Raw genomic sequence first — 26605 nt, 5'->3', positions numbered from 1 at the left:
TACAAGACATTTTCTGTCACTAAAAGCGATATGGCGGCTGATGATGTAGACCTGCAAGATCACTGATGCAAAGTTCTGAAAAACAAGAGTCAATGATCAGACGGTTGGGATTTCCTTCCGTCCGAACGCTGACCTTGATGGAGTAGGGAAGGGCCATAGGGAGGCCTTTCCCGAGAGGAATCCGATAGGATTTTGGCGATCGGCCGGTAGGTCGGGAGCCAAATCCGAGAAGGCTTCTGAAAAACAAGAGTCAATGATCAGACGGTTGGGATTTCCTTCCGTCCGACCGCCGACCTTGACGGAGTAGGGAAGGGCCATAGGGAGGCCTTTCCCGAGAGGAATCCGACAAGATTTTGGCGATCGGCCGGTAGGTCGGGAGCCAAATCCGAGAAGGCCGACACATGGCCTTTCTCGACGAGGGGATAGATGGTCGCCATGTGGCAAGTACGATTGTAGGTTTTTGGGAGACTCATTCCACCCTTTAAAGAGAGCTTGATCCAATGGTGGAGATCGAACCTATGACCTTGACGGAGGTCCCGAACACTCTTAGTTGTGATATAAAATGATGATGAGCAAACAACGTCGAAGAGACGTATTATGAGCAAACGACGTCGAAGAGACGTCCCGAACACTCTTAGTTGTTATATAAAATGATGATGAGGATGAGCAAACAACGTGGAAGAGACGTATTATGTTCGTTATGAAGAGAGAAGGGTTGTTCAACCCACCTCCATCGTTGCTGCTCCTTTTCTTTGTTGCTCTCCATCACCTCAATATCACCACTAGGGCCGCCGCTGCTGCTACGTCCAACCGTAGCACTTCAGACGCCACAGCTTTGCTCCTCTTCAAACAATCCATCGCTAGCGATCCCCTCGCCCTCCTCCACTCCTGGAACGTCCCCAACATCTCACATGTCTGTGCATGGCAAGGTGTCCAATGCCACCCCCGCACTGCCCTCGTCTCCTCCCTCAATCTCTCCAGCTTCCACCTTCGAGGCTCCATCTCTCCCTCGCTCGCCCTGCTCCCTTCTCTCTCAGTCTTGGACCTCTCCAACAACCACCTCTCGGGTCTCATCCCTCCTCAGCTTGGCCTTTGCCCCTCCCTTGCCACCCTTAACCTCAGCTATAACTCGCTTGCCGGTGTTCTTCCTCATTCCTTCGGCAATCTCAGCCTTATTCGATCCATCGATCTGGACTCTAATAACCTCACCGGAAACATCCCAGCGTCACTTGGCAACTGCACACGCCTTACTTATCTCTCCATGTCTCAAAATGGCTTGCAGGGGCTCATCCCGTACGAGCTTGGCTATCTTTCCCAGTTGCAAGTTTTAATCTTGTATGGGACCGATCTCGAAGGCCAAATCCCTCGCTCTTTATCGAATTGCTCCGCACTCGCTATTTTGGAGCTCGCAGGAAACCGGTTGACTGGTTCTCTCCCTGAAGAGTTAGGCTCCCTAAGCCAGCTGGAGGGACTTTACCTGTTTCAAAACAATCTTACAGGCAACGTACCAGTTTCGTTATCGAATTGCTCGCTTTTGGTTTATTTCGAAGCTGAACAGAACTCTCTGAGTGGCTCAATTCCGAGTGACTACGGAAGGCTTCAACAGCTAGAGGGATTATTACTCTGGGGAAACATGCTCTCAGGCTCAGTGCCCACATCGTTTTCCAACTGCTCTGCTTTGACTTTTGTGGATCTGGATACTAATCAACTCAGCGGACAGATACCTCCTCAGTTGGGTTTGCTTCAGCGCCTGGTGACGATCAACTTTGCAATCAACGCACTCCGGGGAAGCATCCCCGATGAGGTCGGAAACTGTTCCTCCCTACAGTGGTTGGCACTGGCTGGAAACCACTTGACAGGGGCGATTCCAAAAAGCCTTGGGCGTCTCAGCGCTCGCATGGAGCTGCTTCAACTCAATGCAAACAACCTCTCGGGAAAAATTCCTCCAGAAATCAGCAATCTGACGGCCTTGTATGGGCTTTCTTTCTCGTTCAACGTGCTTACTGGCAGCATCCCCGACGATCTTGGCAACTTGACATCTCTTCAAGTCCTCGATTTAGAATCTAATTTCCTTACAGGAAGCATTCCTCCATCCTTCTCCAACTGCCCAGTTCTTTCCTCTCTCACGCTCGCTCAGAACAGACTAAGTGGCACTATACCCGTCCTTTTGGGGCACCTTGCACCAAGCTTGAGGACTCTAGACCTTCACAGCAACTTGCTCGTTGGTACTATCTCTGCCACACTTGGAAATTGCTCAAAATTGGAAGATTTAGATCTTTCGGGCAATAGGCTAGAAGGTGAAATCCCCCATGAGATTGCCAACCTCCGCAGTCTGTCCTCCAGCTTCTCTCTTGCTGATAACATACTAACTGGACCAATACCGGCAGAATTTGGAGGAATGGGACTGGTCCAGACCCTTAACCTCAGCCTCAACAGACTCACCGCTGGCATCCCCGAAAGCCTTGGTGCCTGTATCGCTCTTGAAGTGCTGGATCTATCAAACAACCTTTTGGAGGGCGGCATTCCGAAAGCTCTTGAAGGTCTACAGAATATCCGAGCATTCAATGTTTCAAACAATAAGTTGACAGGGGAGGTTCCAAATCAAGGATTTTTTAAAAATCTCACAATTGTTTGTCTTTGGAAACCCTGGTCTCTGTGGACAGATTCTAAACAAGACGTGCGTTGGAAACTCCACTTTAGGCGGTTCGACCAAGTCGACCTCGGCCCGTCTCATTGTTTTAAGTTGTACTGGTGGTATCCTTTTACTCTTGGGCCTCTTGCTGGCTGTCTATTGGACCATCCTGAAATATCTGCACTCACGCCATATGCAATCGTCTGGCGTGAACGAATTAGATTTGATCCCGAGGAGCCCAAATCCGTTGCTGAATGTTACAGCAGATGATCTTCAAGCCGCTACGTCTAATTTTGACGATTGTAATGTTATTGGATCTGGTAGTTTGAGTACTGTGTACAAGGGTGTGTTGCAAACCGGAAGAGCTGTCGCTGTGAAGGTATTCCGATTGGATGTAAATCGGGAGGAAGCTGAGCGTAGCTTTGTTGCGGAGTGTGACCTTCTAAGCAAGGTGCGACATCGAAACCTCGTGAAAGTCCTCGGCACATGCTCGAACTTGGACACAAAAGCTCTGATCATGGAGCTGATGCCTAATGGAAGTTTGGAAACACAATTACATGGGAGCGAGGCGTGCAGTCTTAGCTTGGTAGAACGTCTCGATATAGCTATTGGGGTAGCCAGAGCAATGGTCTATTTGCACCATGAGTCCGGATTTGGACCCATCGTGCATTGTGATCTCAAACCAAGCAACGTCCTTCTCGATGAGGATCTCGAAGCACATGTATCGGACTTCGGCATTGCAAGGCTCCTTGATCGAGACGGCAGCAAAGGAGCATCCACCTCCTCAGTATTTAGAGGCACCATAGGCTATGCTGCGCCCGGTAGGAATATCAAAATAACGAGCACCTATTTTTACGTATAGCAATGCAGTCAGTCTTACATTAAGCAGTAATCTTTCAGTCGGTCGTACAAACAAGTAATGTTTGCTAGACAGGGATGGGAGAAAACTCTGGAGGGGCGAAAGCAACTTTTCTAACTTTTCTGTGGGTTGCTGACTACAGATTATGGGTTAAATGGCACGTTATCGTTGAAGACAGATGTTTACAGCTACGGCGTGTTGCTGTTGGAGCTGATAACCAGGAAGCGACCAACAAGCGATGAAGTGAGTGCTGCAGGAGGTTTGATTGAATGGGTAGCTTCAGATTTCCCCATGGCGACAGAACGAGTTGCAGATTTTAGCCTCACTAAACAAAGTAATCTTAAGTGCATCAACGGAATCCATGCACTTTTGGAATTAGGATTACTTTGCACACTCCAAGAGGCTCATCAACGCCCCCTCTTCACACAAATCTTGCCTTCCCTTCATGACATCAAATCATGTCTTTTGGTTAATTGCTCTCCTTAGTTATGGAAGGAGTACCTTTGCATGCCTAAACTTCATGTTGTCCAATCTTCTTAAGGAAGGCCCCCCTCTCACTTATTTTTATGGTCGAGTGTATCCACCTTTATACTACAATGTATCTTTGGCCCAAGCTTATAAAACATAATAGTTGTTTCGTTTGTTTCCTCAAGGAGTTCCAAAGCTTAAGGTGTTAGTTGATATTTTATACGTTATTTAGTCTGTGGCATAAAAGTGGTTTGAGTCTCAAATATTGTGTTATGTGTATCCTTGGGGTGTGTAAGGTTTAATGAGTGGAGCCTTTTATAAGAAAGGGCTTTCTAAACACACGAGTAGCATGACCTGTCGCCCGACAGGAAGGACCTTAGATAGATATAAACGGGTTAAGGACCTTAGATAGATATAAATGGGTAAACATTCATCACCCTTGCATTTTCATGCATACATAATCTTTCTTCCTCATATGCTAAACACTTCATCTTCATGAAAGCACCAATTGTCTCGGACTACATGATGTGGGAAAATTTATATGGTTAAAAACATTGTGATCCTATCGTATAGGTTTGTAGAGATTGTTATCTGAAAGTTTCTTGACTTGTTCAAAGTCCAAAGATTGTCATAGGATTTTGGAGCTTATATAGAGGTAAATAGCACCTTATTTGGTGGGGATTTGATGCACATATAATCACAATAGATATGAATATGCTCAAATAAATTCTCTCTTCTAAGCAAACTCTACAATTCCAAAAGCCATTGTTATTACAACATTTTCTAAAAGCCATCGTGACATCACCTTAGGTGACGTCGTGACAGCCATGGAGGGCAATCAAGAGGTGTGGCCTAGATCAATCAGTAGCAACCAATCAATGATGTCATAGGTGGGCAACAATTGTGATAGGTTGATGAGGGAGGTAGAACTAAGCCTCTGGCAAGATATATATTCCTATGTATACTTAGACTTGATTACCTCATTAGAACATCAATAGCTGCAAGAATAGTTCTCAAGGGGGTCTTCCTCTTGCATCCAAATGAACTCACTCATACTCATTCAATTTTCACACCGATTATACATTATGTTGCTCAAAATAAGCTATCCACCTTTTTGTAAATTTAGCACTAACAACCTCATGAATAAATGGTCTAATTCAAACTAGGATCACCTTAGCATGACAAAGTAGAGGATTGGTTAATTATTGGTATCCCCTACCCTTGATAAACCCTACATACGTACAATCAAAGGCCTTTGCTTGCAAGGATGCATGCGATTTCCATGATCCAAATGCATCGTTCACAAAAACATCAGATAGCCTTGCTAGTTACATGACAAAGCGCTCCAATATCTCTCCTTTGTGTAGCCACACATCAATATAGTGCAAATCCACTAAGCCATTTTGAAATGGTTTTGGCTTTATGTCGTAGATTTTATATATTATTTGTAACCTGTATGGCAAGTAGTGTTAAGAGAAATACCTCAACTTGCATGTGGATTAGGTGTATTGTGTACCCGTGGGCTATTTGTGTTGAAGCTAATAGCTTCACAAGTCTCTGACAGCTCAGCTAATAATGCTCAAAGGAAGTTTTAAGGACTATAACGTAGGAATCGTAGGAATCAAGTCTCTATTTGGTTCACCAACGTTCCCTGCAACTCCTTCCATAGAGATGCAGCCTTGCAAAGATAAATTTAAGTAGAGGCATTTTTGGGTCTCCAGCAGATGTGATAATGAGACCATTCCAGAGACAAATTTGAGTACTATGTCTATGTTGTCAATTCCTCTCCATTCACATAGAACTACAGTACACGAAACTTCATTAAAATTTGTGTTGCAGATAAGCAACTATAGTATCCACTGAATCATCTTGGTGTACACTTATAGTCTCGATTTTTTTTTGAAATGGCCTCCCTATATCGGGCATGAGTATTGGTCTCCAAAGAGAATATAATGTGGAAAAGAGTGGTATGATAGAATCCACTCTTTTTTCCCCTGAAAAATGATAGAATCCACTCTTGCTGTGATGATTATTAGAGAAAGGAGGAGTTCGCAGAGCTTCAAAATCCTCATATTAAATTGATCGCAAGTGTTTCAGCTGAAATAGCTACTGTTATCTAGAAAACAAAGAACTGGTCCCAAAATTTCAGCAGCGACAGTCGATGCTCCTGATATAGAAAGCGCCAATGAAAACGAAAGGTACCAAGCAGCTGGGATTCTGGGTAGAGCTTTCGCCAAAAGGGGAAGTTACTGTCGATAATTAGTCAAACAGGTAAAACTAAAAGAGAAGCCAAGAAATTAGGAGCAAGTGATAGAGCTTTGGAGCTCGCTTCATCAGAAGCCAAGAAATTAGGAGCAAGTGATAGAGCTTTGGAGCTGGCTTTGATGATGGGAGACTTGTTGAAGAGAACCCTACACCAGGAAATATTGGGTGGTCGGAATACAGTCTGATCGAAGAGAGAAAAAGTCATGAAGCTATTGACCTCAATAGACATGTATCAAGTTCCTGAATGATGAGGATTTTACAAATTGGGAGCCAGTGCTGCAACTACTACTCTGATGCGCCACTCCTATTATCCACCACGGCATTCGAAAATATGTGAATAGTAGGTCAATTTAGTAGTTGATTTTCCGTGTCAAGAAGTCCACGATCCAACTCCTTAATAGCAGCAACATACAATGCCAACCATATTCTACCCAAACATTATACCTTTCTTACTCTGAGCGACATTGAGGAGGGTCTGCGGGCTCCCTACTGTTAGCAATGCTATAATAGTAGTTTGGCTTCCAGCTACCCTCTGAGATGGATATCTCACTATCTCAATGTACAAAAAGCTCCATTTGGTATTGATCTCAGTCGAAAAGCTATGCATTCCTGCTTTGCACCAAATTGCATTGCTTGCAAGCTGCAGAATCCCTTTTCGTTAGTTCTATGGATCCCAATTTGCACAGCACTTAGTCTCCAGCAGTTGGTGATCACAAATTGGATTCCTTTGTCTTTCTTGGTAAAGTTCTTATTACGAACGTTGTGTTGATGTGGATACACTTAATCGTCAGTCAATATGGTTGGTTTTGAGTAGGGACATCCGATTTTGTGTCTTGTGGGATATGGAAGAGCCCATATCCTTCGTGTTTAGGTATTGATTATGGGTTTTTGCATCCTTCTCACATTCTCTTAAATTTTGCATCCTTCCAGAATGCATGTTACAAATGCAAACAATTTGGTAATTTTGCTCGGAGTTTCCGAGGAGTTTCCCCTCAGCCTCACGCCAATCTAATCCTATTAAGGGCACCTTGGTTCGTTTCTACTCCTCTTTGGTCTGAAAAATTGGATCAACAGCCTAAGCATAAAAAAGAATGGAGAAGGGTGCACCGTGAAGGAAAAGCCTCTGTCAGAGTGTCTTCTTCGGTTCCTTTGTCAAATCCCTTTCAGGATCTTTCTTTCCTTAATACTCTTATGTCAGATACTCAGTTGCAAATGCCTAAAATGGTTCATCATGATGTTCCCTCTTCCTCTATTGTTTCAACTTCTTCTACTAGTTATATTTGTGATCATCGGGAGCCCTCTTCAGTTCAGTATGCCCTCCTAGTTGTCGAGCGGTCTCAGCCGGACACTCTAGTCCTTGATTTGACAAAGTAGGATACACAGGTGGATATCTCTCCTTCTAATATAGTTGATGATGATACAGTGGAACATACTGTGGATTTGAGAGTTCAAGATACTCATAATACTTATCCTTTACCAAAAAGAACCATCAATCTTCAAGATATGCATCCTATGTTGTGACAGGTTTTTGACCCAGTGATTCAACATTTTCGCCTTCCTTCTTATGTCAAGAAAAATCACAAAGGTCAAAATAAATTGTATTTTATTGACGGCACTACTACTTCACTCAATGCTTTTCTTGTATAACAAGGGATCACTTTAGAGGATATTGTCTTTATGTCTCCACCTAGAGGCGTGTAAATTCATATTTTCCTCCTTTGTCTTTTGGTTACTTGTTATCTCCATTATGTGTGTATATCCTGCTAGATGCCCCCCCTAGTGACTTGTAAACATTTTCACTTTTTAGTTTTCAGGTAGTAGCCTCCTAGATTTTCCCAAGTGCCTACTACTTCACTCAATGCTTTTCTTGTACAACAAGGGATCACTTTGGAGGATATTGTCTTTATGTTGCCCTAGAAGCGTGTAACTTCATATTTTCCTCCTTTGTCTTTTGGTTACTTGTTATCTGCATTCTGTGTGTGGAGGATATCCTGATGGATGCCCCCTAGTGACTTGTAAACATTTTCACTTTTCTAGTTTTCAGGTAGTAGCCTCCTGGCTTTTCCCAAGTGCCTACTTGTAATCTTTTTAATTTTGTACTTCATGGTGGGTTTTCACCTCTTCTGAGGTTTCCCACAAAGAAATATAAGATTTCATTAAAGAGAGAGAGAGAGAGAGAGAGAGAGAGAGAGAGAGAGAGAGACAAAGACAAAGAGAGAGAGAGAGTGCATGTTTGTATTGAATTTCTTACAAAATTATAAGACATTGCATTAATTTAGTATTAAGACTTTAAATGTAGTTGTTATATATTCAAATAATGCGTGCATATGCCACCTCTAAGGGGCACAAGTCTCGTGCCCAAACACTGATTTTAATATGTCTAGCATTTCTCTTGTAGAGGGGCATGAACATAGCTTGCAAAATCCTTCATTGTTGCACTTTACCAAAATTTGAAGTTAAGAAGCTTATCTTTAGAATATGAATGTAGCTTGACATGCTTACAGTGGCACTCATGTGAAATAGTACTTGCAACCTACCCCTGCCCTGCAAATACCCTGCAACCCACACAATCGACGTGACCTTGCGCAGACTTTGGTTTGCCATTGTCTTCTTTCTGGTAAGTTGTCTTTTATTCTTTGCTTGCTCACAAGCTAGATTCTCTCTATTTTAGTTTGGTATTGTGGTCTTTCACTGATCATCACCATGGCAACATGTAGCTTGCCATGGCTTGCAAGAGAAGCAAACAGAGGCTGTGAGATTGAAAAGTTGAAAAGCTTGGTTAGGGCAAAAGGAATAGAAGAGTCCTTGTAGAGCAACAACAGGAAGAAGTTTTGCAGATGCATGCATTCGATCATTACCATCAGAGCAAAGAAAATGAGCAGTGATATCACGGTTGGTGGTAGCATTTGAGGAACCAACATCAGGCCATTCAGGTGCACCCTAAAGTTCATAGAGTGACAACCCTACCAACACCTCATATTTTCGTGCCAAAACATCACCACTATTGCAATGACTTTTGCACTTAGGATGTCTCTTCTTTTCTTACGTTTTGTTGAAGCCCATAGACTACTCAGATCGGGATGATCATGGATTACTTCCACTCTTCGTGCATCTCTCGAGAGTTTCTCCAAATAGCAAGGACATCTGTAGAAAGTAGATGGGATGCAAGATGTTTAACGAGCACATCATACACATGCTTAATACAACACATGTCAGTGGTTGCCTAAACCATCTTGGTGGTTGTTTGTGATTGAGCTTTGGGATAGTTTACTTGTTTCATTTCTTGATGCAACGCAAGTCAGTGGTTGCCTGAACCAGCCCGGTGGTTGTTTGTGATTGAGCTTTGGGATAGTTTACTAGGCTAGCCTGGACTTAATGTGATTGTCCTAAACCAGCCCGGTGGTTGGAATATCATGCAACCATGTAGCTGGTTCAGCTTAAACACCAGAACCAGGCTGGCTTGGATTTAATGCGATTATCCTAAACCAGCTCAGTGGTTGGAACATCATGCAATCGTGGTTGGGTCAGCTCAAACGCCAGTTATGTGATTGTCCCGAACCAGTGTGGTTGAACATAAAGTAATAGCAATGTATTTTGCAATTAAACAACAATATATTGTTATTTTATTAAACCAACCGGGTGGTTGGAACATCATGCAACCATGGCTAGTTCACCTCAAACACCAATGTGGTTGGATAGACATTAGTTGTTGACCAACTCGATGGTTGAAATTACTGTGTTTCTTAGTACTTAAATTAGTTAAATTTAATTTGCGTATATAGTATTTTGTTTTTGCAGATACAGTATTTTGTTTCGTTTTCCTCATATTACAAAAAGGGGCTTACATGTTGGGTCATCAGACAAATTGTATCTCAATTTTATGGATCAGAATCCTAACATTTCAATTGGGCAGAGGAGCTTTGAGCATTGGAAGCCCTAGTACATCAGGAAACTCAAAGGTAAGAATGTTTGTTGTTGTCAATTTTCCAAACACACATAGGCTTTGACCTATGCATGCAAGCTGTGAATGACTTGAGATTTAGTCGTATTGGAGCATTGCAATATTTTCATGCAAAAACATGACCACTATTGCAATGACTTTTGCAGTTAGGATGTCTCTCCTTTTCTTATGTTTTGTTGAAGCCCATAGACTACTCGGATTGGGATGATCATGGATTACTTCCACTCTTTGTCATCTCTCGAGAGTTTCTCCAAATAGTAAGGACATCTGTAGAAAGCAGATGGGATGCAAGATGTTTGACGAGCACATCATACACATGCTTAATACAACACATGTCAGTGGTTGCCTAAACCATCTTGGTGGTTGTCTGTGATTGAGCTTTGGGATAGTTTACTTGTTTCATTTCTTGATGCAACGCAAGTCAATGGTTGCCTGAACCAGCCCGGTGGTTGTTTGTGATTGAGCTTTGGGATAGTTTACTAGGCTAGCCTGGACTTAATGTGATTAAACCAGCCTGGTGGTTGGAATATCATGCAACCATGTGGCTAGTTCAGATCAAACACCAGAACCAGGCTGGCTTGGATTTAATGTGATTGTCCTAACACCAGCTCGGTGGTTGGAACATCATGCAATCGTGGTTGGGTCAGCTCAAACGCTAGTTATGTGATTGTCCCGAACCAGTGTGGTTGAACAGAAAGTAACAACAATATATTTTGCAATTAAACAACAATATATTGTTATTTTACTAAACCAACCGGGTGGTTGGATCATGCAACCATGGCTGGTTCACCTTAAACACCAATGTGGTTGGATAGACATTAGTTGTTGACCAACTCGATGGTTGAAATTACTATGTTTCTTAGTACTTAAATTAGTTAAATTTAATTTGCACATACAGTATTTTGTTTTGTTTTCCTCGTATTACAAAAAGGGGCTTACATGTTGGGTCATCAGACAGATTGTATCTCAATTTTATGGATCAGAATCCTAACATTTCAATTGGGCAGAGGAGCTTTGAGCATTGGAAGCCCTGGTACGTCAAGAAACTCAAAGACAAGAATATTTGTTGTTGCCAATTTGCCAAACACACATAGGCTTTGACTTGTGCAGGCAAGCTGTGAATGACTTGAGATCTAGTTGTATTGGAGCATTGCTCCATGGGGATCAATCCCCATGTCTCCCCAATGAATGTGCAGTTTGTAGGCCATCCAGATCCTCATCATGTGTCGCAAGAAAGGCCACCTGGATCGTCATCATATGTCCCAAAAAATCACCACGCTTGTTTTTGTAAATCCCAAACGATAGATTAACCCCATGCTTGTTTTTAGTATATGCCAAATAACCACTGTGCTTGTTTTTAATTATCTAATGGGACATCATGGTATCCACTTGCATTTTTCCTGGTTGCACACAAGGAAAATAGCTCCCACAAATACACTGGTTCTCTCTAACTATTATCAGATTTCAACCACCGAGCTCATGAAATATTAGAAAATGCATTTGTTTACGGTGTCCCCTTTAGGCTAGTTCTCTTTAACTATTGTCAAATTTCAACCATTGAGCTGTGACCAGAAATCCATGGGTGACCACAAATCCTAAACGAATGAATTGCATGCCATTGATCTTGTAATAATAGAAGCAAACTACCGTGCTGGTGGCAATTAATATCCTAGTGTGCAACCAACCAGTGCAACCAACCACTGCACTGGCAAACACTTATGCTGACCACTTATCCTACACTACCGCCTTGCTACTAATATCCTAAAATGGATCTGTGTTCCTCTTCCAAGCGATCAATCTCATCTACAACAATCTTGGGTTTTCGAGGGACCCCTTGCGAAATGGCTTCATCAAGCTCAAGACAAGCGGCAGGAAAAATGTCATTGCCTCTGTGGCTTTCCATCTCTATTCCTCCGCTATTCCTTCATTCGAGACCTATCGGGTTTTTTAACTAGTTTGCTCACCTGCTATCACATATTCTAATCTCTCATATCAAGCCGTCTTGACATGCTCAACGATGTAATCCAATGAGATCTTTGCCATCTTTGAAGACCCATGTACTGATAGATTCCCCACACATTACAGTTATGAATATAACAAGTTAGTTGTATGATAGTTAAGGCTAGATGAGGTAGGCACTGGCTAGAGGAGGTAGGCACTGGCAACAAAATGCATTTTTGTTGGTTTAGAATTACATACACCCCCACAAAATATAACCTTTAGTAAATCCCAAACAACCACTGCACTTGTTTCAATAAATCCCAATCAATAAATCTTGGCCAAACAAGGGAAAATGTAAATCTCTAATAGTATACTAATCCCAAACAACCACCGAGTTTGTTTTAGTGACAATGATTGTGCATGAGGAACCATCTAATTCATAGGTTCAGATTAGCATTCAATCAGAATCACACTATAATAACAATGATTGTGCATGAGGGACCATCTAGTGCACAAGCTTAGATTAGCATTTAGTCGGTTTATCACATTGTAATAACAATAGTTTAGAATGAGAACTATTGTTATTATAGCCTGATGAATCGACTCAATGCTAATCTGGTGTCTTGTTTTGATCTTGTCTTTCTTTAGTTGACTATAATAACAAGGACTTTGCATGAGGGGCCATCTAGTTCACAGGCCCAGATTAGCATTGATTTGAAATCAGACTGTAATATTCATGAGGGACCATCTAATTCACATGCTCAGATTAGCATTAAGCTGGAGATAGACTGTAAGAACATATTAGACTGTTAGAAATTTTCAATGATCGAGAAACCATCTAATCGCATGTCATGAGCAACCATCTAATCACACGTCATGGCTAGATGATGATGTATATGACTGCCTACGCTAGGCTGGGCTACCAGCAAAGTTGGGTGTATGTGCCATAGCTCCTCCCCCCTCACCCATTGAATTATTATGATCTTGTCTCCAATGATTGAGAAATTCTCCCATGGCAACCATCTAATTGCTCGTCATGGCTAGACGATGATGTAAATGACCGCCTAGGCTAGGCTAGGCTATCAGCATGTCGGGTGCATGTGCCACCGCTCCTCCCCCCTCATCCCATTGAATTATCATGATCTTGGCTCCAATGACCAAGAAATTCTAGCATGGCAACCATCTAATCGCACATCATGGTGGTGAGACGATCACGTAGATGGACTGCCTGTGCTAAGCTGGGCTACCAGCAAAATCCAGTGGGTGGATTGTGTGCTCTTAGCAGCGATAGGCACCCAAAGTTGCACAAACTAATATAAGAAATGAAGGGGAAAAGAGTTGGAGGGTGGCAAGTCTAGCTATAAAAAGTCCTCAAGGACAGAGAAACAATTCACTGCACCCATGAAAATTTCTCTCCTACCCCCTTCCACGCTCTCTCCAAGCCCCCTTCTACCCCTATGATGAATCTTCTACTGTACCCTCGATGCCCCTTCATAATGCTTCCCAAGTCATGGGATCAATTGTTTGCCTTTGCTCTCCATCCTACAACACTCTTGGGGGGCAGCATTTGGTGGAGAGCATTCACCATTGAGAATTAGGTGTTCGGCAAGAGAGAGAGAGAGAGAGAGAGATCAATTTACAAACTCCTTCCCTCAAACTCGTTCAATAAGGGAACCCAGACTACTACTAGCCATTTTGATCAAAGTAGGGAGTCACATCAGGTAGAATTGACCCCCAATGTACCTGCGGAAGAATGTTTGAAAGGCCCGCCCATTCAATTTGGTTTCAGCAACCATTCATTGGTGATAATTTTAGCCTCTTTACATGTTGAACAATGAATAGGCAACCAGTGCCTTTGATGACAAAATTTTGGAATTGCTAATCAGACAACAACAAGCTTTTGCTACACAAAGAGATGCCATTACCCATTAACTAATCAATAATGTGCCTCCATTACAAAAAATTTGGACTCAAAAAGGGGCCCTTTGGAGAATTTAATTTGCCGGTGTTCTTCCTCATTCCCTTGGCAATCTCAGCCTTATTCGATCCATCGATCTGGACTCTAATAACCTCAATGTCACTTGGCAAGTGCACACACCTTACTTATCTCTCCATGTCTCGAAATGGCTTGCAGTCCTAGCTTGGCTATCTTTCCCAGTTGCGAGTTTTAATCTTGTATGGGACCGATCTCGAAGGCCAAATCCCTCGCTCTTTATCGAATTGCTCCGCACTCGCTATTTTGGAGCTCACAAGAAACCGGTTGACTGGTTCTCTCCCTAAAGAGTTAGGCTCCCTAAAACGGAATCCATGCACTTTTGGAATTAGGATTACTTTGCACACTCCAAGAGGCTCATCAACGCCCCCTCTTCACACAAATCTTGCCTTCCCTTCATGACATCAAATCATGTCTTTTTGTCAATTGCTCTTCTTAGTTATGGAAGGAGTACCTTTGCATGCCTAAACTTCATGTTGTCCAATCTTCTCAAGGAAAGGCCCCCTCTCACTCATTTTTATGGTAGAGTGTACTCACCTTTATACTACAATGTATTTTTGGCCCAAGCTTATAGAACATAATAATGTTTGGTTTATTTCCTCACGGAGTTCCAAAGCTTAAGATGTTAGTTGACATTTTCTATGTTGTTTAGTATGTGGCACGAAAGTGGTTTGAGTTTGAAAGATTGTGTTATATTATCCTTGGGGTGTGTAAGGTTTAATGAGTAGAGCCTTTTATAAGAAAGGGCTTTCTAAACATGTATATTTTAAATACATGTATTGTATCTATTCTATCTATTAATGAGAGGTTTCAGTTATGAGAAGAGAATGCTTGGAGGAATTTCAATCATTGGATTTTTTAGGTTGAATATAAGCCATCCGATGCATTTGTTGCATGTGGGGTCGATCGTTTGATTTTTGGTAGGATCTCTTTCCTCTTCCTCGATTCCAAAATACAATTCGTCTATGCTTGCAGAAGCATTTGTACACATGAAATACAATCTTTGTCTCCTCCACTTTGTATGGTGCGTGCTTGGCCACCTCCCTCCTCCCTTCCATAGATAATTCAAGTGTCAATACTCCTACTCCACCTGCCTAATTCATCGCTTCTTGCTTAGCTCACATCTTGCCTGCTCTTGCAAAAATGCTCGGCAAGTGCTCTCGGTACATTCCCGACACTTTCAATTTCTCTATCATGGATCTCCTAGCCAACACCCCCAAGCCCATCCCCAAGGTTATCGGTTTCAATCCCACCCTCCGAACCAAGAATCCCCTCGGCCTTACACAATTCAACCCATTCTAGACCCCTCATGGATAGATCAGTTGTCTTCTATGATAGGGCATAGCTCGCCCATCTCTTCGAGACCTCCTTTGTAAATGGTCCTCGCAGCTGCTAGGCACATTGTAATTGGTTGAGGAAAACTTATATGGTTTGTTTGTTGGAAGCATGTTTCTGGGACCAATCGCGGGGAAAGATGAAAAAGGTTTCCAAGCAATCTCATCTTGCCCAAAGCAACTAAATATTGTCTCTTATAGCTTCCTACTCACTGTGATAAGGGTGAAATACTCTGACAATGCAAAAATGTCCTACATGAGCTCTAGAAAGTAGCAACCTCATTCTAGACAAGAATCAGACATAGATCGAGTGCTTTTTGAACTTGATCCTATAAGAGATTTTATACAAACACCCATATGTAGATATTTATCTCTTTTGTTAAAGCTCCTTGCCCAACCATTGCTTGGCTTTCTAGACAAGATAGATGTGGCTTGGAACGTGAACTTACCATGGTTGTTTGCAACGTGTACTCCATGTTGGGGAGTGGGAGAGAAGATGGACATTATGGAGGAGAGTGTGGGAACCAAGAGCAAAATTTTCCATTAGTTTGAGAGGAAATCCTCTCTTCTATAGAGTGGGAGAGAGGGTGACCTAGATCATAGGCACCTCTCCTACATCAAAGGAAATCAATCCCTACATCATAGGGACTCCTAAATCTAAGGCACCTCCCCATATGGGGGCCTTTGCATTACATCATCACTTATGTCATTGTCTAGACACATCATATAGCACTTAGTGTGCTACACACACACACACACACATGACAAGCCCTTGATCAACACAATTTCCAACATACCCCCCCTCAAAGGTTTGCCTCTTGCTATGACATCAAGGATTCATCTAGGCACATAGTTTCACAAGCAATCTTATGGCACCTCGTCAAGGATAAATCTATGGCTAGGATTTCATGCTAGCAAAGGTGCCCAAGGGTCAAGGTTTACAAAATGGGATAGACCCCCCCCCAAATGGTTATCTCCCTTGCATGTACAAGGACTAATCTTAGGCCTTTGTGTGGACCTAGTTTCTCATGTCTGCAAGAGGTACCATGGAGGCAAAGACATATCACATGGCCTACATCATATGGTGACCAGAGGTGATTTACAAAAGAAAAAACACATAACATTGTTTTTGGAGTGCTACTCCGGGCAGAGAACCTCAAAATTTACCAAGTGATAATAAAAAAACTCAAAAGATAAAATCTTTATTTTCTTGTACCACAAAGTTTGAGACTTCATTTGCTGATGGAGTTCTCTCTTCAACCAGATTGGCTTTTTTGTTGATGTAGCCCTTCTTCACAAGATATACTTCACTTTCCTTGGAGTTGTAGTGGAATCCATTTCTCTCCTCTTCCAAAAAAGAAGCTTCAATATCCACCAAGTTGGATGGAAAAGTGTTGCTATACTTTTCATCTAGAAGACTTTTGAGTAAAACTTGTGCACCAAATACCTTTTCAAGTTGCACCCAAACTTCATGTGAAGTCTCACACCCATCAAGGTGATGAATGTATGAGGCACTAAGTACAATTCTATGATAGCAAGGGCCTTTTCACATTGGACCATCCATTGTCCTTCCCTTGGCTTCTTTTCTTTACCATTTGCCACATTCCATATCCCTTATTGAAGTGTCTAACATTTATCTTGGTACCACAAAATATCATCTTGATCATATCACATCCAAGCTCTCATCACTTACAATATTTTTAGACATCAAGGTCAGGGTAGAGCACCCAATAAAAAGTGATGTCTTCTATATATGTCACTATGAACATTAAGTAAGTACCTTTGGGCAACTCCTTTACCTTGTGAAGACATGATACTGAGTAGGTCTTACCACTTGATATATTATTCAAGGGTATTGTCTATACTATTACAACCAGTATCTCTCAACACAAGTCACCAATCTCCAAAATGATGACTGAAGCTGGAGGCCAAAATTGGAGTTGAAGGAAGTAGATCTGAGAGGGTTTTTTGGATAGAAATGAAGCTTGTATACCAGAGAGTGTCCCCATGAAAGGAATCACAAAATATCATGTTGTATGAGATGCGCCTATTCCAACTGTGTTTTTGCTAATTTCTCCTCAGATATTGATCAATTCAAGCTCAACATACATTAGTAGTAGATAGCTATTAGAATTTCCCTACTATGGCTTAAAGGAATTAGTGCAATTGTACTCCAGCATGATGACGAATTCATCGAAAGTGTGTCAGACAAAGATTGGGGATCAAGGAGGGTAAAAAGGCTCTGATACCACATGTTGGGGGGTGGGAGAGAAGATGGACATCATGGAGGAGAGTGTGGGAACCAAGAGAAAAATTCTCCATTAGTTTAAGAGGAAATCCTCTCTTTATTAGAGTAGGAGAGAGGGTGGCCTAGGGAGGGCCTAGATCATAGGCACCTCTCCTACATTAAAGTACATCAATCCCTACATCATAGGGAATCCTAAATCTAAGGCACCTCCCCATACATGTGGGCCTTTGCATTAAATGATAAGTTATGTCATGGTAGCACTTAGTGTGCTACACACACACACACACACATGATCATAGGACAAGCCCTTGATCACACAATTCCCAACAGTCAAATCATCCTAATTTGTGTGTTCATCATGCAAATCATCACCCTCTTTAGTTAACACGTGAGGCGTCAAAAGTTCTTCCTTTCCATTGACAATGTGTGGCCAAAATCCAAAAAATATGTTCGCAAGATTCTCAGAGCCACCTTCAAACTAGAAACCAAAATACTAATCACGTCCCAGTCTCTAGATTTGCTAGATGAGCTGTTCCCAAGTTGTGAAGACTGAACATGCTTGAAACATGTTCCTAGCATGAACTTAAAGTCCACTGTTGTCATATTAATGCACTACGGTGGAAACGGATTGCCAGACAATGTGTACAGTGACATAGTCACAAAATGTTTATTTAAAAACCATTATCATTCGTTGCTAATGAAAGCATTAGGCTCTCAACTATGTGCAAAAGGGCTAGGTGGAAACAACGTCACTGAATTCCTTAACTGTGAATACTCATGAGCTCTAGAAGAGGAAATATAATTGGGACTAGCTATGGTAATCTACATAATGATGATTTGAGGAAAAGCTTGAAGAGATAGCCTTGTCTTTGCCTATATGCGATCTTACCTTTATTACTACTATAGATTGGTTGAGCATTCTTCATGGGATGGTAAGCAAATATATGACCTTTCACATGAGTGCCACAGTAAACATGTCAAGCTACATTCATATTTTTGAATACAAGCTTCTTTATAACTTCGCATTTTGTGGGAGTTAGTATACGATTGACTAGTTTTGACCTTCCTGTTGTAGATCTTAGAGATTGAGATCGCATGTCTCTTGGTCTTCCATCATCCTAAACAAAAAATAGAGGTCCATGATCTTTATGTGGATTTTGCCAGATGGAAAGTGACCAATAGCCCTAGGTGGTTATACTATGCACTGGTAAAGACAAGCTAAGACATTTTGTCAATCAATACATATTTTGAAAGAAAAAGAAAACATGGCATTGGTTGGACTTTGAAGCTAGTTGACTTAGTGAAGTGGAGTAAGTTAGAGAGGGTGGTGTTGTTGTCAAAGGAAGGTGACAAATAGAATAGAATTATCAGCCCCATGAATGTTATAAGAATGTCAACCTTGTCATAGCTCATGATTGGCAGCTATGGAATGAGTGTGATAGAGAAGCATTAAATGTGAAAGGTGTGAGGGATTTGCAAGTTTTAGAGTTAATAAATTCAATTTTCTCATCAGCTATGGAAAGATTGGAGGGGCTACAGGATGCAAAGGCAAGTCTCAGACTTGATAATAGAGCATTGTAAATGTGAGACGTGGGAGGATGTTGGATGTCTAATGGTTCTACAAATGCTTACCTTTAAGGAGACTGATTTGACTACCGCTCTGGATCTTAGAAGTTGTACCCAATTGTAGTACCTTGGTCTTCACCGTGTCTCAAACATGCTAAATGCAGTGCATGAATTGAGCTTGAGAGGCTACATGGTGTATTGTGGCCAAGATAGAGAGCCTCTAGAAATGCTCGATTTCTTGAAGCTTGACTTGATTTCAAAGTATGGTTGTCTTATTAGAGGTTAATTTTTGAAAAAAGAAAGTTTATGTGTAAAATGCAACAATGAAGGATTTTGCAGGCTTTCTTTATGACCCTCTGTAAGAGAAATGCTGGACATATTCAAATCAGCCTTTTTCATGAGACTTGTGCCCCTTGGAGGTAGCAGATTCCTGCACCATTTAAATATATAAGGGGCATTATACATTACAACTACATTTAAAGTCTTAATAAAAATTAATGCAATGTCCTATATTATTATAAGAATACGAACATACACGCATGCATGCGCCCACGCGTGCGCACGCACACACACACATGTATACTTCCCCAACAATGAATTATTCTTTTCTATATACCCATGCCCTCGTGAAATCTCCCCTTTACACTCTCTTTTCAATCACCCCACACAACCAACACACTAATCCTCCCATACCTCCTCTAATCCCTTCTCAACCCATGCACTCATTCGCTCCTTACTCCACTTGTGACTCAAAATTTTTTTTTTAATTATATAAGAATCCATATGGTTGTCTATATTCCTAGGTAAAGCAATAATAAGCCAGGGAAAATAGGCATTACCTGTCTACCCATACATAACTATGATGTTCTAACACCTAATTTGTTTGGATGGTGGCAGGTAAGTGGACCCTGACCTCGGAACCTCGAATGCCTAAGGATATGACATCTTTTTTCAATATTATGTTTGTCAAACTCAATATTATTAAAAATTCTTAATTTTGGTAGAAAAATTTACAAACTCAAGTTGTTGCACTTTTCAACTTAGATGCCTCAAACATTTTTTCCTTATATGTTTCCCTTTTTAAACTTTTTATCCAATTGATGGAATTAATTTCTCAATTATTGCATACTTTAATTTCAGAACTAGCCTTTGGTTGGGTGGCTAGTGCCATACAGCCACTTTACATCCATTGGATAATTCTTTAGCATGGTTAATCCATAGCCATTTTGTGATCCGTCTTTTTTTTACTAACTTTTATATCTATTTTGCAGAAGTGGTTTACGCATTTACTATCAGCTAGATCCACTTTTATTCACTACCACCATGTGGTCGTACCCTCTGGGTTGAGGGTGGGACACACACACACACACACATGTATGTTTTCCCATCCATGAATTATTATTTTATGCACACCCCTATGAAATTTTCTGTTTATACTCTCTTTTTGACCACCCCACACATTAAGCCCACTAATCCTCCCATATCAATCCATGCAGTGATTCGATCCTTACTTCACTTCCTACATGCAACATGCAACTCTTACATGCAGAGAGAGAAGCTCTCCAACTTGTATAAATACCCCATAATGGAATGAAGCCCGCACTCTTTGGGGCATTGTGTTGAGTTTTTCTTTGGTATTCCAAGCAATTGTCTCCAAGTGTCCATGCTTCCTTGCACTCCAAGTCCAAAAACATGTCCTAACCTTGCAACTCCTCCTCCCCTCTCCTCCAACCTTGCAACCCATCGTCCCTAACTTATCTCAATCACACCAACATAGGTGACACCTAACTAATGAGTCACTTGACACACCTACCATGGTGCTCACTAGCACTCACACCATGTCCTACACAAGCATTAGCACATTGGCACACACACACCACATGACCATGTCCATAAGTGTGTCCCCTAAACATCAATTTATCCAACATAACCCCCCTTAACTTGATGACCTTCTACCCTGGCAGTAGACAATGGGATACTACATGGTCTTCATGCTCCCAACCTTGTTCTCACTCCAGTTGCATCAGCAATAGACTCATGTAGACATCCTAGGTCCACCATGATCTCACTCCAAATTAGGTTACCTCGGTTTACAATAAGAGAGTCCACTTGGAAGTTGGAATATGTGTCTTTGGATATCACCATAGGACATATGACTCAAAGCAAGCAAACATGACTGACTAAAATAGAAATAACATATCATTTTAGGATGAATTATCCATGGGAGAGCACCTTATTGACTCAATCACACAACATAAAACTAGGTGATAGGGTCAATGCCCCCCTAGATGAAATCTCCCTTATTGATGACAATCATATCATCACAGTAGACTTCATACTTCTTGTTGCTTGGATCCTTTTCCTGTAAGGCCTTCTCCTTCATGACATCTTCTTGCTCTTCTTTGGGGCAGAAGAAATCTCCTTCTCCATAAAGATGTAAGTTATTGAAGAGGAACTCGGACATACCCAAGGCTTTGGTATAGTAGTAGCCCCTTGGTTCCTTCTGACCATAGTACTTTGGCCCTTTTAGCCAAGTAGTCTTAAACTTTCTCTTTTTAACTCTTACATAATTGCCATTAGATGACTCTTTAGTGGAGGCCATCTTGGGGAGGTCTTATTACACCAGTGATGTGGCAGTGTCTAGTCCCTTACAAAGATAAATCTTTCTATTGACCAATAGTTACAAATGTCTCAATCATTCAAGACAATCAAAGTCAAGAGAGTCAAACCATTACTTTCTAAAGTTAAATAGCATACTGGGAACAAGAGCCCTCAACATCACATCGCCCAGCATTACATACTGAATTCTGACTATCATATTGACGAGTGTGGCCTGAATACTTCACCAACAGACATGAAATTCCATTAGGAGTAGCCCTTGGGGTCACCCAGCCTCCTATTAGAGGAATTTGAGAATGGTTTAGGTATACAGCCAGCATTGCAAAAATCTTGCCATGAAGAAGAGGAAGCGTCACACGAAATCGATGGCGATTTGGGGAGATCCCTTCGGACAAAAACGTTGCCCAGTCATGAGCAATCTCCAGCTTGAAGGCTTCCTCAATCCATTGGTCGGATGCTGAGTATTTTCTCTTGCAAAATCATGGGCAAAGGAGAAGACACCATGGAAGCAAGAATGGAGCTTGGTAGGGATGAGCACGTGGTAGCAGCAAAGTCAAGCCTTAGTCAACCAAGCTCTAATACCACATGTGAATACATGGAGGAAGCAAGAAGGCAAGAGCAAGTGAGCAATTGAGAGCAATAGCAAGTATGATTTCATTCATGAGTAGAGTTACATATAGTGGAATGCCCTTGAGTAGGTAGCTCTAGATCCATGATTATCTCCCTGATTGTCTCCATCAGTAACACACCAAAGTCCATCAAACTGACCACCAAGTCCCTAACTTATCTCAATCACACCAACATAGGTGACACCTAACTGATGAGTCACCTGACACACCTACCATGGTGCTCACTAGCACTCACACCATGTCCTACACAAGCACTAGCACACTGGCACACACACATCACATGACCATGTCCATAAGTGTGTCCCCTAAACATCAATTTATCCAACAAACCCTTGACCTCCATGATCTACGTGGGAGATGAGTTCTCCACCATGTGCTCTACCCTGAATCCTAGAATTTCCTTCTAAACCTTGGAACCTTCTTCTAAACCCTAGAACCTCCTTCTAAACCTTAGAACCTCTTTCTAAACCCTGAATCTCCCTCTAACCCTTAAACTCCTCCTAAACCCTTCAACCCCCAATGAAGGCAAAAGACTTCATTACCCCAACCATGATGATGCACGTTCCTTTCACAGATGCATGCATTATGTTTGCTTACCACACTTAAGCCTACATCTCTCATCGGAGTGTGACTCGAGGTCTTGAGCTACACTTATACTACAAATGACAACACCGATATATCTGTAGGTGACAAAAGCCTCGGAACCCTGCATACTGAGAATACCCTACTCTTCCTACAGAAGCAGTAGGAAAGAGCCCATAACACTCAAGGGCAAGGAGAGATTTTTTTTTTCCAACTCTAGCCAAACATATCAACCCCAAGCATCAACCTTGGGTTACGACCTTAAGAAATTTTCTTTATTTCTTAAAAATAAGCCACTTGAAGAACAAATCAGGTTAGGTAATGTACACGAATTCATAGAGCTTGCAATTTTGACCATTTCACCTTTTTCAGAAGAGCGATCCGAGCTAACCATGAAAAGTTATGGCCCGGGAAGAGTTTAGGGTTTGACCCTAACCCTACACCCATTCCTATAAAAACTCACTCCAACCCCTCATTCTTCTTCTTTCACATCTAGCCTCCATCCTCTTCCCCATTCCGAGCCCTATGCAAGACCCTCCTCCCTCTCCATTGACCATCACCCTACTCCCATCCTCACACGGTGAGTTATTTCGAGCCCTTCTCGTAGTGATAACCTAGCCATCCACCCACCATCCATTCGCCCTCAACAATCCACGGTTACATCGAGAAAGACTTGGAGAGCGTTAAAGTGACCATCTCTTCCTCGCTTTTGATTTCTGTCAAAGTATTCTGTCCGTCAAGTTTCCTCCACCACTATCCCCCCCCCCTCTCCCCCTCCACCAATATTCCCCCCCCTCCCTACTTTCCCCCCCCCCCCTCCACCCCCCCCTTTCCGCCCCCTTCCCCTCCCCCCCTCCATCCCCTCCACGCCCCCCCCTTCCATCCCCTCCCCCCCCCCCACCCTCCACACCCTGCACCCCCCCTTCCCCCCTCCTCCCCCCTTCCCCCCCCTCCCCCCTTTGCCCCCCCCCCCCCCCTTTTTTTCCACCCCCCTGCTATCCACCCTCCTCTCCCTAACCTCCACTCCTAAGAGCTAAGGGCCTAAAGCCCTTGCTCTGTGGAAGGTAGCCGCTGCCGTAGCGGTGGATGTGGGGGTTAAAGGTCAGTGTGCCTTTACCCCGGTTATGTACAATACTCAAACACATATATAAATGAATGAAAAAGAAGATTAGGGTGGTTCTGCACCCACCAAAACTTGTGTGGCTCTCTCTCTCTCTCTCTTCTTCTTCCGTTCTTGCTTCTGTTGAGAGCACTCTCAACTGGTATCAGAGCCCGAGTGATCTAGCTGAGCATGCGTGAATGCTTGGAAGCTCAGTAGCTCTGTGGGAGAAAGGAGAAGCTTTGTGGGAAGCTTTGTGGGTGACTTTACTTGCATCCGAGTGTGCAGAGACCTTGGAGGAACCTTTGGAAAAGTTACTTTGGCTTTGCGAAGTGGTTTTGAGAGCCTGTTAAGTGGTTTGAAAGAAAAAGTCGTTTTTTGAGCTTTTCCCTGTTCCGTTCGATGACAAAGACTCCGTATTGACTTGTAGAGGCAACTATTGCTTGCTTTTGGTGTCCACATTACTTCAAGAGCTTGGAAACACCTTCATTCTTGAATCTGGGATCATTTCATTGGATTTCTGACTCACTGTGTCAGTTTCTACGTTTTTTGCTCGGGTGTTGGAACTCAAGTTTGGAGCAACCATTTGCAGATCTGTCAGTTCCAGTGGACTCAGGAGGTCCTAAAACTTCTATGTTGCTCATCATTCGCACTTCGGTGGAGTTTACAAACAGCTCTGTTTCAAAAAACGTTTTTCAGCCCGTGTGTTGGACCCAGTGATTGAGACCACGGTTTCTAAAACCGTCTGTCCCATTGCGTTCCGGATGCCCAAAAATCCCTACCTATCAGTTCTTGCGCGATTTGGTGGAGGATTTTCAGAGTTATAGATCTCTGTTTATTCGATTTCGTCTCTCTGTTATGCATTTTTCATTCTAAGGTTTTGAAACCTTAGATTTATGCCACATGGCAGTGGATAAGTGTTGACTCCCATTTCTCACTCATCAGTTGGGATTTTGGAGTTCTGGCAGAAGAGAGATATTTGCAGATTTTCTTGCTGATTCTGATTATGCAATGGCGCCCATGTTTTGAGGCATCTCAGGTTCTATTTTCAGTAGCGCTCATTACCGTGGGACTATGATTTCTTGAGCATACCTTATGCAGATCACTCTGGTTGCAGTTTGAACAGTGTGTGCTCATTCGTGGTGTGCATTGGGTTGTAGTGGATGATTTATAGGCCATTTGGATGCATTGCGGTCCTTATTGGATGCGCTGATAGGCCCAAATTGCCTTGTGGGATGCTATTTTTATGGACGCTTTGCACATGGATGCTATTTTAAGCTGAGGGACAGCTTTGACACATTGCAGGTGATGCACTGATAGTGCTATGCTCTCTTGGATGAGATATTATTGATGCATATGCCAGTGGACGGTGTTTATGCTTGAGTCATTTGGCACTTATTGGCATTTTCTTTTGGGCCAGATTTGCTCATATGGATGCATAGTATATGCACATGAGTCAGATGCATCTTTTGATGCTTTGAGCTTTGAATTTTGGTGATATTTCACTCTATTGTGGCATACACATTTGGGTGCACCTAGTATTTGGTGTGATTCTCTCTTGCAGGCACTAGCATTTGGGATTTTGTTTCATTTGCATCATGGCATCCTCTTCCACGTCTGAAAAGGAGTTTTTCAGCATTAAAAAGTTTGATGGGACAAACTTTTCTTTGTGGAAAGAACAAATAAGGGATGTGCTTATTCAAAAGAAGCAGATTAAACCGTTGGCAGAGATTGAAGCTAAGCCTGCAAATATGTCTGAGGATGATTGGAATGAGTTGGATGCATTAGCAAAGTCTACTATTAGACTTCATCTTGCAGAGTCAGTTTATTTCACAGTAGTAAATGAGCAGACTACGGAAGATTTGTGGAAGAAACTGTGTGCCACTTATGAGAAGGAAACTGCCTCTAATAAAGTTTACCTCATGAAGAGGTTGTTTGAGTTGCAAATGAAGGAAGGGGTCTCCATTGCTTCTCACTTGAATGAATTCAATATTATTTTCAGCCAGCTTCAGGCTCAGAAAATGAATTTTGATGCGGAGACTAAGGCAATATTTCTCTTATGTTCATTGCCATCCTCATGCGATACCTTCCGTATAGCTGTCAGTAACTCTGCACCTGGTGGAGTACTGAAATTTGATGATGTTGTGGGTAGCTTGTTGGCCGAGGAGATTAGACGGAAGTCTATGGATGGCAACAAGCAGGATGCAGCCTTAAATGTGCAAAGGGGCAGATCACAGTTCAGGGGGAAGTCCCAAGAAAGAGGGAAGTCTCGTAGCAAATCCAGGGCATGGAACATTGAGTGTTACCATTGTGGCAAGAAGGGCCATATGAAAAAGGATTGCTACAAGCTGAAAAGAGAGCAAAAGGATAAGAAAAAGAATGCAAATTGGGGTGCAAATCAAAAGGAAG

General features: G+C 42.3%; 1 pseudogene; it reads left to right on the top strand.

Annotated features, from left to right (window-relative positions):
- The first annotated feature begins 700 nt into the window (after positions 1-700).
- LOC147889016 (uncharacterized) overlaps positions 701-26605 on the top strand; it is a 47595-nt pseudogene continuing 21690 nt past the window's right edge.

The sequence above is a fragment of the Dipteris shenzhenensis genome, chromosome 21, assembly GCF_047967505.1.
Source record: "Dipteris shenzhenensis isolate YYH24624 ecotype China chromosome 21, Dip_SZ_1.0, whole genome shotgun sequence".
NCBI lineage: Eukaryota > Viridiplantae > Streptophyta > Polypodiopsida > Gleicheniales > Dipteridaceae > Dipteris > Dipteris shenzhenensis.
This window is presented reverse-complemented; position numbering and strand designations above follow the sequence as displayed.